The sequence below is a fragment of the Pelodiscus sinensis genome, chromosome 6 (genome assembly GCF_052426305.1).
Source record: "Pelodiscus sinensis isolate ZL-2025 chromosome 6, ASM5242630v1, whole genome shotgun sequence".
Classification (NCBI taxonomy): Eukaryota; Metazoa; Chordata; order Testudines; family Trionychidae; genus Pelodiscus; species Pelodiscus sinensis.
Genome location: NC_143057.1, coordinates 62,009,712 through 62,023,076, shown reverse-complemented (window position 1 = coordinate 62,023,076; position 13,365 = coordinate 62,009,712). Strand labels below are relative to the sequence as shown.

The following is a 13,365-nucleotide window of genomic DNA, read 5'->3' as shown; positions in this document are numbered from 1 at the left end:
AGCCACTGGTCAGTTTTAGCAGTGGCTGACTTGGGGACGCCTGGGGCAGAGCTGCTGGGGTGCTGCTGGGTTGGTCCAGTAGCGCTGCCGCTGGACCAACCCAGCAGCACCCAAGCTGCTCTACCCCAGGCGTTCTGATTCAGCTGCTGCTGAAACTGACCAGCAGTGGCTGAATCAGGACGCCTGGGGCAGAGCAGCTGGGGTGCTGCCGGGCTGGTCCCATAGCGCCCAGAGCGGCACTACGGGACCAACTGGCAGCGCCCCAGCTGCTGTACCACAGGCACCCAGAGCAAAGCCGCGGAGCACGGGGGCAGCGGGACAGCCCAGACGCGCCGTGGCTGTCCTGCTGCCCTCGGGCTCCCCAGCTTTGTTCTGCTTTGCTCCCCGTCCCCCTGGTCTGCAGACCAGGGGGACGGGGAGCAAAGCGGCGGAACACGCGGGCAGCGGGCAGCCGGGCTGTCCGCCGCCCGCGTGCTCCGGGGCTTTGCTCTGCTTTGCTCCCCGTCCCCCTGGTCTGCAGACCAGGGGGACGGGGAGCAAAGTGGCGGAGCACGCGGGCGGCGGACAGCCCAGACGCCTCTGGGCTGCCCGCGTGTTCCGCCGCTTTGCTTCCTCTCCCTGGTCTGCTGGAGACCCGGGAGAGGGCCCCGTTCGTAAGTGCAGTTCCGACATAAGTCGGATCCGCGTAACTCGGGGACTGCCTATATAAAGAACAACTCAAAAAATGTATATTTAAAAAAAAAAAAGGCAGAGAAGCCAGAAATAGATCCAGTGGTCCTATGTTCCCAATCTATTCTGAAGATTTGGAGAGGATATTCTTGCTGACATGCCATTAGAACCTAACCCCCAAAGTGATGTGCCTGCCAAGAAGACTCTGGCCCTCTTAGATGGCCGCGATTCATTGGTGGAAAACAGTGATCTGATAAAACCGGAATCTCTTCTGCACTCAACACCCTGAAAGAGGCCCAATTCCCAGCCGAGGCTACAGCAGGAAGGCTTTCTCCAGGACAGTTTTGCACGTAAGTATCTATCTTCACAATTTATTATTAGGCTGTGTAGCTGTGCTAGCTTCTGTTCTAGGTGCCCAATCGCCACTGCCATTGGAGAGATGTATGCGAACTACCTGCCTATCTGAGGCTATGTCTAGACTGCAGGCTTCTTTCGAAAGAGGCTCTTTCGAAAGCATCTTTCGAAAGAGCCTCTTTCGAAAGATCACGTCTAGACTGCAGGCGGATCTTTCGATAGAGGAAATCCGCTTTTTCGAAAGAGAGCACCCAGCGAGTCTGGATGCTCTCTTTCGAAGACGGCCTCTTTACATTGAAGAACGCCTTTCTTCGAAAGAGGCACTTTCGAAGGAAGGCGTTCTTCCTCGTGAAACGAGGTTTACCGCCATCAAAAGAAAAGCCGCGTTCTTTTGAAATAATTTCGAAAGAACGCGGCTTGAGTCTGGACGCAGGGGAAGTTTTTTCGGGAAAAGGCTACTTTTCCCGAAAAAACCCCTGAGTCTGGACACGGCCTAAGCCTCCAGCTCTCTTCCAACACTTGATTCTGCTTTCCCTAAACATATTTTCATAATAGTAGCAGGTCCAGGTAATCATCTCCTCTCTTGTGCTTATGACCTGACCATCAACTATTTACAAACCATTGTCATGATGGGTGTATACCCACCTGCTAATTACCTAGCAAATATTGTCTCTTCCTTCTATTTGCATACTTAAAATGGTGGCTACATGGCACAGCTACAACTTTCCCTTCTCTTGTTTTGCTAGTTTCACTTGAATCTATGTTGTATGTGAAATTCAACAGTTTTCTAATACAGTTATTCAGGAGGGGGAAAAAAGGTCTGCTTTTAGTTTACATGGGTATAAGCATTACATGCTCATATGGTCTAATAAATCCCTGCAAAAATGTATATAGCCTGTAACAATGTTATATACAGGAAAAGATTAGGTTAGGAGTTGTATGACTAGTTCTTAAGACAATTGGCTGAGATATCAAATACTTTATTTCATTAAAGCAGACTAAAATGACATATGAGCCTTTCACAAGTGTTATATTTAATAGGAAAAGATTGGGAGCAGTTAAGGGCTTAAACAATCAATGTAGAACTTAGTCTCTTTTCCTTTGCATTTTAAAGCAGGCTTAAGACCAAGAAAGTGCTCAATTTTAGTATGAACTTAAAAAACAACAAATAGTCTGGTAGGAATTAAAGACTAACAAAACATGTCTGGTATCATAAGCTTTCATGGGCACAGCCCACTTCTTCAGATGACGCGAAAGCTCATGATACCATCTACATGTTTTGTTAGTCTTTAAAGTGCTACCAGACCATTTGTTGTGTTTTAAGTTTATCCTGTACAGACTAAACTCAGCTGTCCCCTGAAGTTTTAGTATGGGCATTCAGCAGAACTGTCATTGTTCCTGAAACAACTTGCAGCTCCATTGCACTTCTGGAAGAAACATCTTTGACTAATTCACAGAATGTCTTTCTAGTGTACCCTCTGCCTCTTTGATTAAGTCCTTTTTCTGCTCCTACTCACCTTTCTCAGCGTAAGTCATAAGCCTAAAGGGGACACAGAGGGAACTATTATCCAGCTCCCTCTTGATTCACCCCTACCCATCCTCGGTGTCCCAATGAGGAATAACTTGTACCCATAGGAGTATCTTCAGGGCATAACATATATTGCAAGCCCCAAACCAGGAACACAAATCCCAGCATTTTATTTAGTCCCTGTACATTCATCACTTACCGCCTCAATCCTCCTGAGACTGGGATAAATCTCAGGGAATAGAATTCAGATATAGAGAATAAGAAAAGTGCTGTCAGTGCTTCTGTCGAAACAGTACTAACATGAACAAAAACTATTTTTTCTTCCCTACACTTCCCCAGTCATGGTACCTGTGGCAGAGAAACTTTCAAGAACAGTCTTCATCAGCTGCTCAATGGCTGGAAACCTGAGAGGGAAGAAATGGAAGTCCAAAAAGGAGCATTTTGGAGTTCTGCTTACAGACTTACTAAAAAGGATAGTCTTCTTCCCACACGCTTAATAAGAACAGGATGGTGTTTTTGATGTATATGAGAAAGGTATACAGGCAACTATCACAAACATCATTGAATTGGCCCAGGACAGCAATGTCATATGGCTAAAAACACTGTGGAGAAAGACAGGGACATAGAAAAGCATCCTGGAGGCGATGTACAGTCAGAACACTAGGATCCAGCTATTTCATCCCTGGAAAATACAGAGAACTGGAAATAACACTGATATCCCCCTCACAGGGCAGCAAGAACATCATCACAGGGGAGACCAGGAAATTAGAGTCAGCCTATGAACCTGACAAATCTGAGCCCTGATGGTGATCCTCGGAAGGCAGAAAGACTAAAAGCAGTGGGAACAAGAACCTTCCCACCCCACCCCTCAACTGCAGTGCATGTGAATGTTGACTTGAGAGCTGTTTCATGTTTTAATTACTATGAGAAAAACTTGTAATGTTTTCCATTTTATTTTTGGTACAGGTTGAACCTTTCTAGTCTGGCACCCTTGGTACTTGACCGGTCCAAAGCAAAAGAATTTGCCAAGCCACAGGAGGTCAGTATTGTCTAGTGGCACTATTGACACTTCCTCTGCTTACTGGACTCTTAGATGAAATGTAGGGATAAATTAGAGCTACATAGTAGCACAGAATACTGAGATCCAGGACTGGTGGTTGTAAACAAATTTATGGGACTGGAAACTTGGCCACATCCATGATAAGTGGACATCTGGCTAACTAGTATGTTGCTGAACTAGAGAGGTTCAATCTGTAGTTGTTTACTGGAATAATTTGTTCATTTAAAACTACTGTGAAGTCCTAAAGCATTGTGTGTGTCATACAGAGTCTAACTAATTTTCACCCATAGTAGCAGCATCATTACTTAAGTTTTTAAAGCATATGTATTACAGTGAAAGCTTTGTTATCTGGCATTTGAATATCCAGAAAACTTTGTGAACCATCATTGCCCACTTCCACTAAACCCCCGTGACTTCAGGCGCATGTATCTGACTCCTGCCTGTCCAGCGGGCTGGTCTGATGCCTCTGGCCATTGTGGGGCTTCCGGCAGCTGGCACTGCCAGCTGCTGTCATCATCAAACACCTCTTTCTTCCTCAGCCTGCTTAGAGATGTCAGGAGCTAGATCTGCCAGAGGGCTCCCAGGCAGCTAGACTGCTCATCTGCCTGCTGTTTAGGATGGCTCTGTGACTCGGGGAGATGGGTAGGGGTTTCCAGGAGTTCCCAACAGTGGTGGGGGTTGTTTGTCACAGTTCCATCCGGATAGGTTGCAGGGGCAGAGCAATAAGCTCGAGGATCCAACACATTGAATTAATCAACAATCATCATTCCCCAAAGTTTTCACTGCACAACAAAACAAATACAATTATGTGCCAATTCTAACACCTGTTAAGTCAATTGCATGCCCCAAATCCATCTACCCTGGTGAGACAGCTGTAAGTTTTCAGGCACCAGTCTCAAAGAAAGAACAAAATGTACCCCTGATAATAGTATTGGCTTTTTTGGTTTACATTTTATAATAGGTGCCCTTCTGGGTGCACATACTGCTGAGCAGCTCTCTATACCTCAGCCTACACAAATATTGTGAAAAATATAATGTGCAGCTATAATCCTAGGCAAATATTGGTCTACTGCCTCTATGACCTCACTTTCAAATAGCCAAATACCCGCTCCACTCATTTTGTAACTCCTGAGGCAACAGTTAATCTGTTTCTTTATTCTGTCAGTATTTTTTCATTAGACATGGAAACAGGATAAGCCAGCTTTCCCAGGCATGTATGTAATTCTGTGCAAGGAAGATTGTTTTAACTGAGCTCTGTTTGTTATACAGTGACTCATATGGTTACGTGCTCAAGTAAGATCTTATAGAAGCTCCCATTAGACTGAAGAATACAGCAAGTAGTTCATCTTTGTCTTACTGCATCACCATTGCCATGTGAACATATCTAGTTTATCTGTGTGGGAAGACATGCAGTTCTTGTTAGCTATGTGCTCTTTTGATATGCCTTTCACAACTATCCTCACATGGTGGGAGTTTGGCCAGTAATTTATGCACTGTGCTTCAGTCTAGCCACCAAAATCATTCAGGTCTTTGGGTCTTCCCGTCCCCCCCCCCCCCCACTTTGGTCATACAGCACTGTTACCAGTTTCCTTGCTGAATATATTGCAGCTTGTCCGTCGCTCTCCAAGTTCAGCAAGATCTTTGAAACAGTAAACTCCCTTTGTTTTGACTACAGATTCTTCACCTCAATACAAACTAGAGATGACACAATCAGAAAAGTTAGGAACGTCACAAATTGCATGCACAGGTATGAAGCAACACTTGTAAGTTGTACTAGTAATGGTGCCTGTTGCAATTTGCATGTTATCTGTGTCCATTTCTAGAAAGCAAGGAACAGCGAGGACAAAACATTTGCATCAGATGATCTCTAATTACTGCCTTTGCTTTGATGCTGTGAATTCCATATCTATATTGGTGTTGTATAACAAGGAGAATCCTTGTGTTTGCTGCCTCTTGTGCAGTGGTGCTCAAGCTTTTTTAATTTGCGACCCCAAGAGCTGGGGGGGGGGGGGAGGGGGGAGGCACTGGGAACATTTTGTTGTGGCTCCTTTAATTTAAAGTGCTGGTCGCTCCCCTGCCACACTCCCCTCACCGTGTATATGTTGGGCGAGCTGAGAAAACAAAATGGCAGCTGGCATGGTGCTGCGACCCCCACCCAGGAAGACAACTGTGATCACCAAAGGGGTCGCGACCCATGATTTGCACACCCCTGCTCTTGAGTACTGTACAAACTGTGGGCTTCTGCACCTCTACTGGTAATAGACTTTGTTACTTCTCTATTGGAAAATCCTCCAGCAAGGAAGAGTGTTTGTACTGAGTTTGCTCCTACACCCTCAGGCTGTGTCTACATTGGTGCGATCTTGCGCAAAAGTGGCCGCTTTTGCGCCAAAATTTGCTTCCTGTCTACACTGGCTGCGAGTTCTTGCGCAAGAGCACTGACGTTCTAATGTATGAAATCAGCGCTTCTTGCGCAAGAACTATGATGCTCCTGCTCAGGAATAAGCTCTCTTGCGCAACTCTTCTTGCGCAAGAGGCCAGCATAGACAGGCAACATGAATTTCTTGCGCAAAAAAGCCCTATGGTTAAAATGGCCATCAGAGCTTTCTTCCGCAAGAGAGTGTCTACACTGGCACAGATGCTTTTGCGCAAAAGCACATCTCTTGTGCAAAGGCACATGCCAGTGTAGATACTGTCTTCTGGAAGAGATTTTGCACAAGAACTCTTCCGCAAAAGAGTTCTTGCACAAAATCATGCCAGCGTAGACGTAGCCTCAGATATTTTTTGAACTATGTATTTACAAAGGTATTTTACAGTTGACTTGTTAGATGCTATGTTGAGAAATTTTTCAATGGAGGTACAATGTGTCCACCATCCACTAATACTTCATCTAGACATAAATCCTGTCTTGTGTGGCCTTTCTTCAGTTCTTAAGAGTTGCTGTTGTTTTATCTGTCGAAGATTTCAGTTATGGAATTAGCTCTGTCATATGCTTTGCCTCAATTACTCAGCAGCCAATTGAATGAATTTGGTGGAATTTCTTTAGCCATTATTTATATGGCAGTGATGGCATTTATGGTTTGTTAGAAGTTCTTAGCTAATGGAATTTTTGAGCTTGCAGGTGATGCCCTAATTGAGCTTTTTTTCCCTGTTCTTATTGACGGAACAGAATGGAAGAGAGGAACAGGTCCTATATCCATCAGGTATCTAAAAACAATTGCCATCTAGACATCCCTGTCTTGCTCATGACAGGATTCTCTGGAAGACATTTCTGGATTTATAGCTGCTTAGATTCTCTCTTTCACTAAATTTACACTTTATAATCTTGGCCATGTCTGTAAAATATTTTGATTGGAAGATTTTTAGCTTTATCAGTCCAGTTGTGTCCCATCAGAATCAAGTGCACCTCTCTTAAATATTTGTTCTTCAGCACCTGCTCTTCTGAGCAGATGCTCTTCTTGTACATATGATGTTTCATGTAGTCGAGTAGGTATGTTGTTAAGCACCTCTGAAAGTAATTCAGGGATAAAGGGGTTTGTGATTGTTTGATGTATTTTGTAAATGCTGTAAAATACTCTTCATACCTCTTCAGTGTAGAGCAAGCATTTGTTTGTGGACTTTTGTCTTCTCTTGCTAGGACAGTTCTTTCTTGTATATCTTTTGCATCTTTCTTAAGATATGTCTTGTGAGGGTCCATCTTACAAGAGCTGGCTTCTTTCTTGCCAGTTCAAGCCCATTACTGCCCTAAGTGGAGTGCAGGTTTTGGTCCAAGAGGTGGCTATAGCTGGACCACTTGGAAATAGTGACCATAATTAAATTAAAAAATCTGTGGTGTGCAAAATGCTACTGCTGGCAAACATAGTAGAATTTCATTTCAGAAAGGGAAATGACACAAAAATGAGGTTAAACAGAAATTAAAAGGTACAGTTCCAAAAACGAAATCCCTGCAAGATGCAATTTCAAATATACCATAATAGAGGCTCATAGGTGGATGGGTTTAAAACAAGGCAATTTAAATGTAAATCAAGTTATCAAAAAATCAAGACTGACTGATTGTGCTTAGAGTGCACTTAATTTTCAGGTAAGCCCTGTTGAACTCACTGGCACTTCGATGTTTTGAGAAAACAAGTATAGAATGGGTTTCCCTTGGAAAAGCTGAGTTAATCTGAAGCATAATAGGGAATAGATTTATGGCATCACCATTATGGTTTTTGGCTGTGATGATCCAAAATAAGGGTCATGTATTATGTAATAAGAAAATGACACTCAGTAGCGACTGGCAACTCTAGATTTCTCTTATTGCAACATTCTGTATTATACTTCAGATTCTAAACCTAATTAAATAATTACACAAGCCATAAGGATTAGCTAAATTGAACTTTTTTTTCTAGTAACATCCAACATAGCAAACTGGGAATGTACTTGTCAAATCACACTGATAATAAAAGGCATAGAGAGAGAGAGTCTAGAAGAATGATACATGCATTACGAAGTGAGATACTTAAATACTAACCAATTGATTCACTCAGCCATATCTACATCTTCATCCACATAATTCTTCCAATAAGCAGTAACTCTCAAAAGCTTTTTCTTTAGTTCCCTAATAAATTTGTTAGTCTTTGAAGTGCCACTTGGACTCCTTGTTTTTCCTTATGTTTTTTCATTCTTGCATCTAGGCCCTACATATTCTTCTTGCATTGCTTATACATGAAACGTTTTCCATTTTTACCCAGGGAATGAATTTCTTCAAAATATTCACAGATAGGATGTGTAACATGGTGGGGGACTCACTGCCATAACGTCTCCTGCTGGTTATTCAGGGAATCAGCTCTGGAGTGCCCCCTTTCAGCTGGTGTCTTGCCCACTGTTACCTATTTTTCCTCCATCTCTGTGTTAGGACCCACGTCCCTCCCAGACTATGGCATCCTCCCTTCTGGGTACTGCCCCTTGCTATAGGGTCCTCCCTCCCAGGGGACCCCCAACCCTCTCTGTAAGGTCCACCAACACATAAACATAGAACATAAGTAATACTATCCAGCTTGTGTCTTTTTTTTATATGTTACTTTTTAGCCTCCTGAGAAACATACATTAAAAGCTCAGAACTTTCAAGAAGCGAGAGCTAGTAGTTAGGGTGAACAGAGTAGAGCCATTAACTCATTTTTTATGAGACTGTAAGGGTAAGTGTAGCATGTTTGTGATGAGATTTAATTGTAATTATTTTTACATGAGTAATATAGTATTTTATTCATTTAAAAAATCAGATTTAAATAAGTCAAAGTCCAAAAAAGAATTTGAATAACTGCTAACTTAAAGACTCAAAGTAATAGTCGCATTTTTTAAAGTACATCAGAAGCAGAAAGCTTCCTAAACAACCAGGGGGGCAGCTGGACAATTGAGATGCTCGATATATATCGAGCAACTAAATGAATTCTTTGCATAGCTATTCACAGAATAGGATGTGAAGGGAGATTCCCAAACCTGAGTCTTTATTTTTAGGTAACACATCTGAGGAACTGTCCCAGATTGAGGTATCATTAGAGGAGGTTTTGAAACTAATTGATAAACAGTAATAAGTCACTAGGACTAGTTGGTATTCACTCAAGAGTCCCGAACTCAAATGTGAAATTGCAGAACTACTGACTATAGTCTATTACCTATCATTTAAATCAATTTTTATACCAGATGACTCGAGGATAACTAATGTGACACCTGTTTTTAAAAAGAGCTCTAGAGTCAATCTGGGAATTACAGGCTGGTAAGTCTAACTTCAGTATTAGGAAAACTGGTTGAAATTGTAGCAAACAGAATTTGTTAGGGAAGAATCAACATTGTTTTTGTAAAGGGAAATCATGTTTCACTAATCGACTAGAATTCTTTGAGGGTCTCAACAAGCATGTGAACAAGGTGGATCTAGTGGATAGAGTGTACTTAAATTTCCAGAATGCCTTTGACAAGGTCCCTGTGCAAAGCAGAGTAAGCTGTCATAAGAGAGAAGGTCCTCTCATGGACTGATAACTGATTAAAACATGTAAACATAGGGTGTGAATGAATGGTCAGTTTTCAACATGGAGAGAGGTGGTGTCCCCCAGGTACTTGTACTGAGACCAATCCCATTCAACTTACTCATAAATTTTGTGAAGAGAGGGGTAAAAAGTGAGGTAGCAAAATTTGCAGATAATATAAAACTGCTCAAGATTAAGTCCCGTGCGGACTGTGAAGGGCTTCAAAAGGAACTAGCAAAATTGGGCAGATGGGCAACAAAATATCAGAAGAAATTAAATTTTGATAAATGCAAAGTAGTTCATATTGGAAAACATCTTCCCAAATACACACACAAAATGATGGGGACTAAATTAGCTGTTACCACTGAAGAGAGAGATCTTGGCATCATTGTGGATAGTTCTCTGAAAACATTTCAAGGTGCAGGAGCAGTCAAAGCAAACAATGTTAGGAACCATTAAGAAAGGTGTAGAGAATAAGACAGAATATCTTATTGTGATATACCCACGTCTTGAATACTGCATGCAGATGTGGTTACTTCATCTCAAAAAAGATATGTTGGCATTGGAAAAGGTTCAGAAAAGTGCAACACAAATGAGTAGGGGTATGGAATAGCTGCTATATAAAAAGACAGACTTTTCAGCTTAGAAAAAGACAAGGAAGAGGGAAACAATAGAGATCTATAAAATGACTAGTCCAGAAAAAATGCATAAAGAATTATTTACTCCTTCCCATAACACAAGAACACCAAATAAAATTAATGGGTAGAAGGTTTAAAACAAAAGGAAGTTCTTGTAAAGTCAGTCTGTGGAATGCTTTGCCAGAGGAAGTTGTGAAGGCCAAGACTATAACAAGGTTCAGTAAAGAGCTAGATGAATTGATGAATGAATTGATATGTTCATCAATGGCTATTGGCCAGGATGGGTTGGGATGGTGCCCCAATTGCCGTCAGAAGCTGGGAATGGGTGACGCTTGATGATTACCTGTTCTGTTCACTCCCTTTCAAGCATCTGGCATTGGCCACTGTCATAAGACCGAATACTGGGCAAGGTGGATCTTTGGTCTGACCCACTATGGCCATTCTTAGATTGAGTCTGACAGTTTTCTCTGTTCCCACGACACTCCAAATTCCCCCAGAAAGACCCAGGAGTCTGATGCACAGCAAATTTCCTAGACTGAAAGACATTATGTACTATAGTCAGATTTAATATCTAAAGAATGTAGATTGATACCTAATTGGCATAGTTGAGCTTGTTTTGTGACAAAGTAGTATGGAAATATGGCACATTCTGTTTCTTAGTGAAATTTCCACTCTGCTGTTACCCGCCGTGAACATCTTGAAATAGTATCTGCATATCTGAAGAAAATCTCAGAACATGAATGTTGGAGACTGGGCATACCATGATACCTGAAATTCCCCAGTAGTAGCACCTATGCTGACTTTAAAAAAAAAAAAAAAAAAAAAGTCTATAGGTCACTTGTTCCAGTGTAATATTTTGCTTTGATTCATTTTACTGGAGTTGGTTAAAAGAATTTGGACATACCCTTAGGCTATGTCTACACTGGCACCCTTTTCCGGAAATGCTTAAAACGGAACAGTTTTCTGTTGTAAGTATTTCCGGAAAAAGCGCATCTACATTGGCAGGATGCCTTACCAGAAAAGCCCTTTTTCCGGAAAAGCGTCCGTGGCCAATGTAGACGCGCTTTTCCGGAAAAAAGCCCCGATCGTCATTTTCGTGATCAGGGCTTTTTTGCGGAAAAGACTACTGTGCTGTCTACACTGGCCCTTTTCCGGAACAGTTTTTCTGGAAAAGGACTTTTGCCTGAACGGGAGCAGCATAGTTTTTCCGGAAAAACACTGACAATTTTACAGTAGATCGTCATTGCTTTTCCTGAAAAGCAAGCGGCCAGTGTAGACAGCTGGCAAGTTATTCCGGAAAAGCGGCTGCTTTTCCGGAATAAGTGGCCCAGTGTAGACACAGCCTTAGCGTTTAAACCTACAGGATTGCACAATGTCATTATCTTTGACTTGCCGCCTCCCTTAGATTTAGTCATCTCTCAAATATTTCTGTTCTATGGAGTTTCTTGGTGTGTGTGTGTGTGTGTGTGTGTGTGTGTGTATGTATGTATGAAGTAAACAAGGCAACAGGATCAGTTGCTGGAGGAAATGCTTGCTCTGTTGGCTATAGAAGTAGGTGAACATGATGCTCCCTGGTCAGAGTCAGTCTGGTCCCCCCCACTTCCATTCAATAGAACAGACATGCCAAATTGGACTTGCTTGAGTTTCTTAAAGCAACCCTGAAAGAGTATTTGTCAATCTAAACTGGAAAATTAATTCAATATCTGCCCATACAATTAATCCCTCCTGGCTTCTGCTGCCAGCATCACAGAATCCTGTTGACTTTTAGAAGGTATTTTTTGGCCTTCTGTTGATTTTCTTGAATAAACCCTCTTTTTCAAAATTTGTGGAGTCTTTTTAAGTTTTAAGGGGCTTTTATTCTCCAAGTCTTCATGTACTGTAACTTCCTTTATAAAGTTAAAATTCTCAAAGTATATTAACACCACCACTATTGTTCCATTTTTATTTGTACAAGTATTCAGACGTGTGCTAGATTACATTTGTTAGTATCAAAATTGCCATTTTTGATTGAAACCCAGTATGAAGCTGTATATTGTCAACACTAATGTCACTGAATTCAAATGCTAGACTCTACAATATATCTAAGGATAGTACTGCATACATAGGCATTTACAAATTTAATTTTTCTAGATAGACTGGATGCTATTATGTACAAAGATTATGAATGCAGAAGCACATACATTTGTCTACCCATTATGCAATACAAACTTGTGGGGAGGGAATCAACAGCTATGGGTTCATGACCTTTAGTGAGAGACTGATCAGGTCACAAATCAATTAAAAATATAGAAAACTATTTTCATTTAATGCATCTCAGGTATTAAGAATATGGGGTATAAAAACATTCCATTTTAATGTATTGCAAAATGTTGATATTGATCATTTTTGCCACATAATAAACAGCTTTGTTGTTCTGAAAAAAAACCCTGTCCATGCAAAACTAATTATAGGTCAAAGCTACCAAATAACTTTTTTTTTTAACCCCACAGCAAGATGGTGAAATTAAAGTGAATAGTAAAAACTATAATAGTTTTTAATGCAATATTTCTGGAACTATGCAAAAAATACTTTCATTTTGGGTACCATATTTTCATCTTGCCTACAAGCTTACAATATCTCCAGACAGTTCCACATTATTCGTCATCTAAATGTACATAAAATAAACTTTCAAATGGTGTTGGGTACACTAAACTCCAAAAATAAATGCTTACATTTTTTGAGAATTGTTGTACGCCTATATCAGACTGTGATGTTGTGAATTAGAATTGTGTGAGTATTAAATACTTTTTATAATAAAAGTAATTTATGGGTTATATGATCAAAGCGCTAGCTTGATGAAAGATGTGAAAGCATTGCATTTTGCTGAATTGTAACCAATTTCAGAAATAATATTGGGGAAGGGAAAGTACTTTGTTTTGGGTTTCAAAAATAATTAACTGAAGTGTTAGGTGTATACCTTAGCCTTTTTTGTTATAGGATTAACTTGTTTCCTTACTTTCCCATAGAGCTGTTGGCAGGATCAGAATCTTAATTTCCAAGAGGTGAATGTTCATTAGTCCCTTAGGTTTTTAAAGTTTTAAAATAAAGTCCATAATTTATCCATGATTAGATGCTTTT

At 41.2% G+C, this 13,365-nt stretch overlaps 1 protein-coding gene across 8 annotated transcripts in view; it reads left to right on the top strand.

The window, feature by feature from the left end:
* Positions 1-13,365, top strand: part of APC (APC regulator of Wnt signaling pathway) — a 181,129-nt gene that overhangs the window by 13,674 nt on the left and 154,090 nt on the right. The window contains exons 2-3 of one of the 8 annotated variants that reach the window (XM_075932012.2): positions 3,518-3,590; positions 5,287-5,358. The exons of 5 other annotated variants lie outside the window; for them this stretch is intronic. The gene's annotated coding sequence lies outside the window, so the exon portion shown is untranslated. Of the gene's footprint in view, positions 1-650; positions 1,020-1,321; positions 5,359-13,365 lie in introns of those variants that run through there. 2 more of the 8 variants (XM_089779296.1, XM_075932009.2) reach the window with 2 other exon arrangements.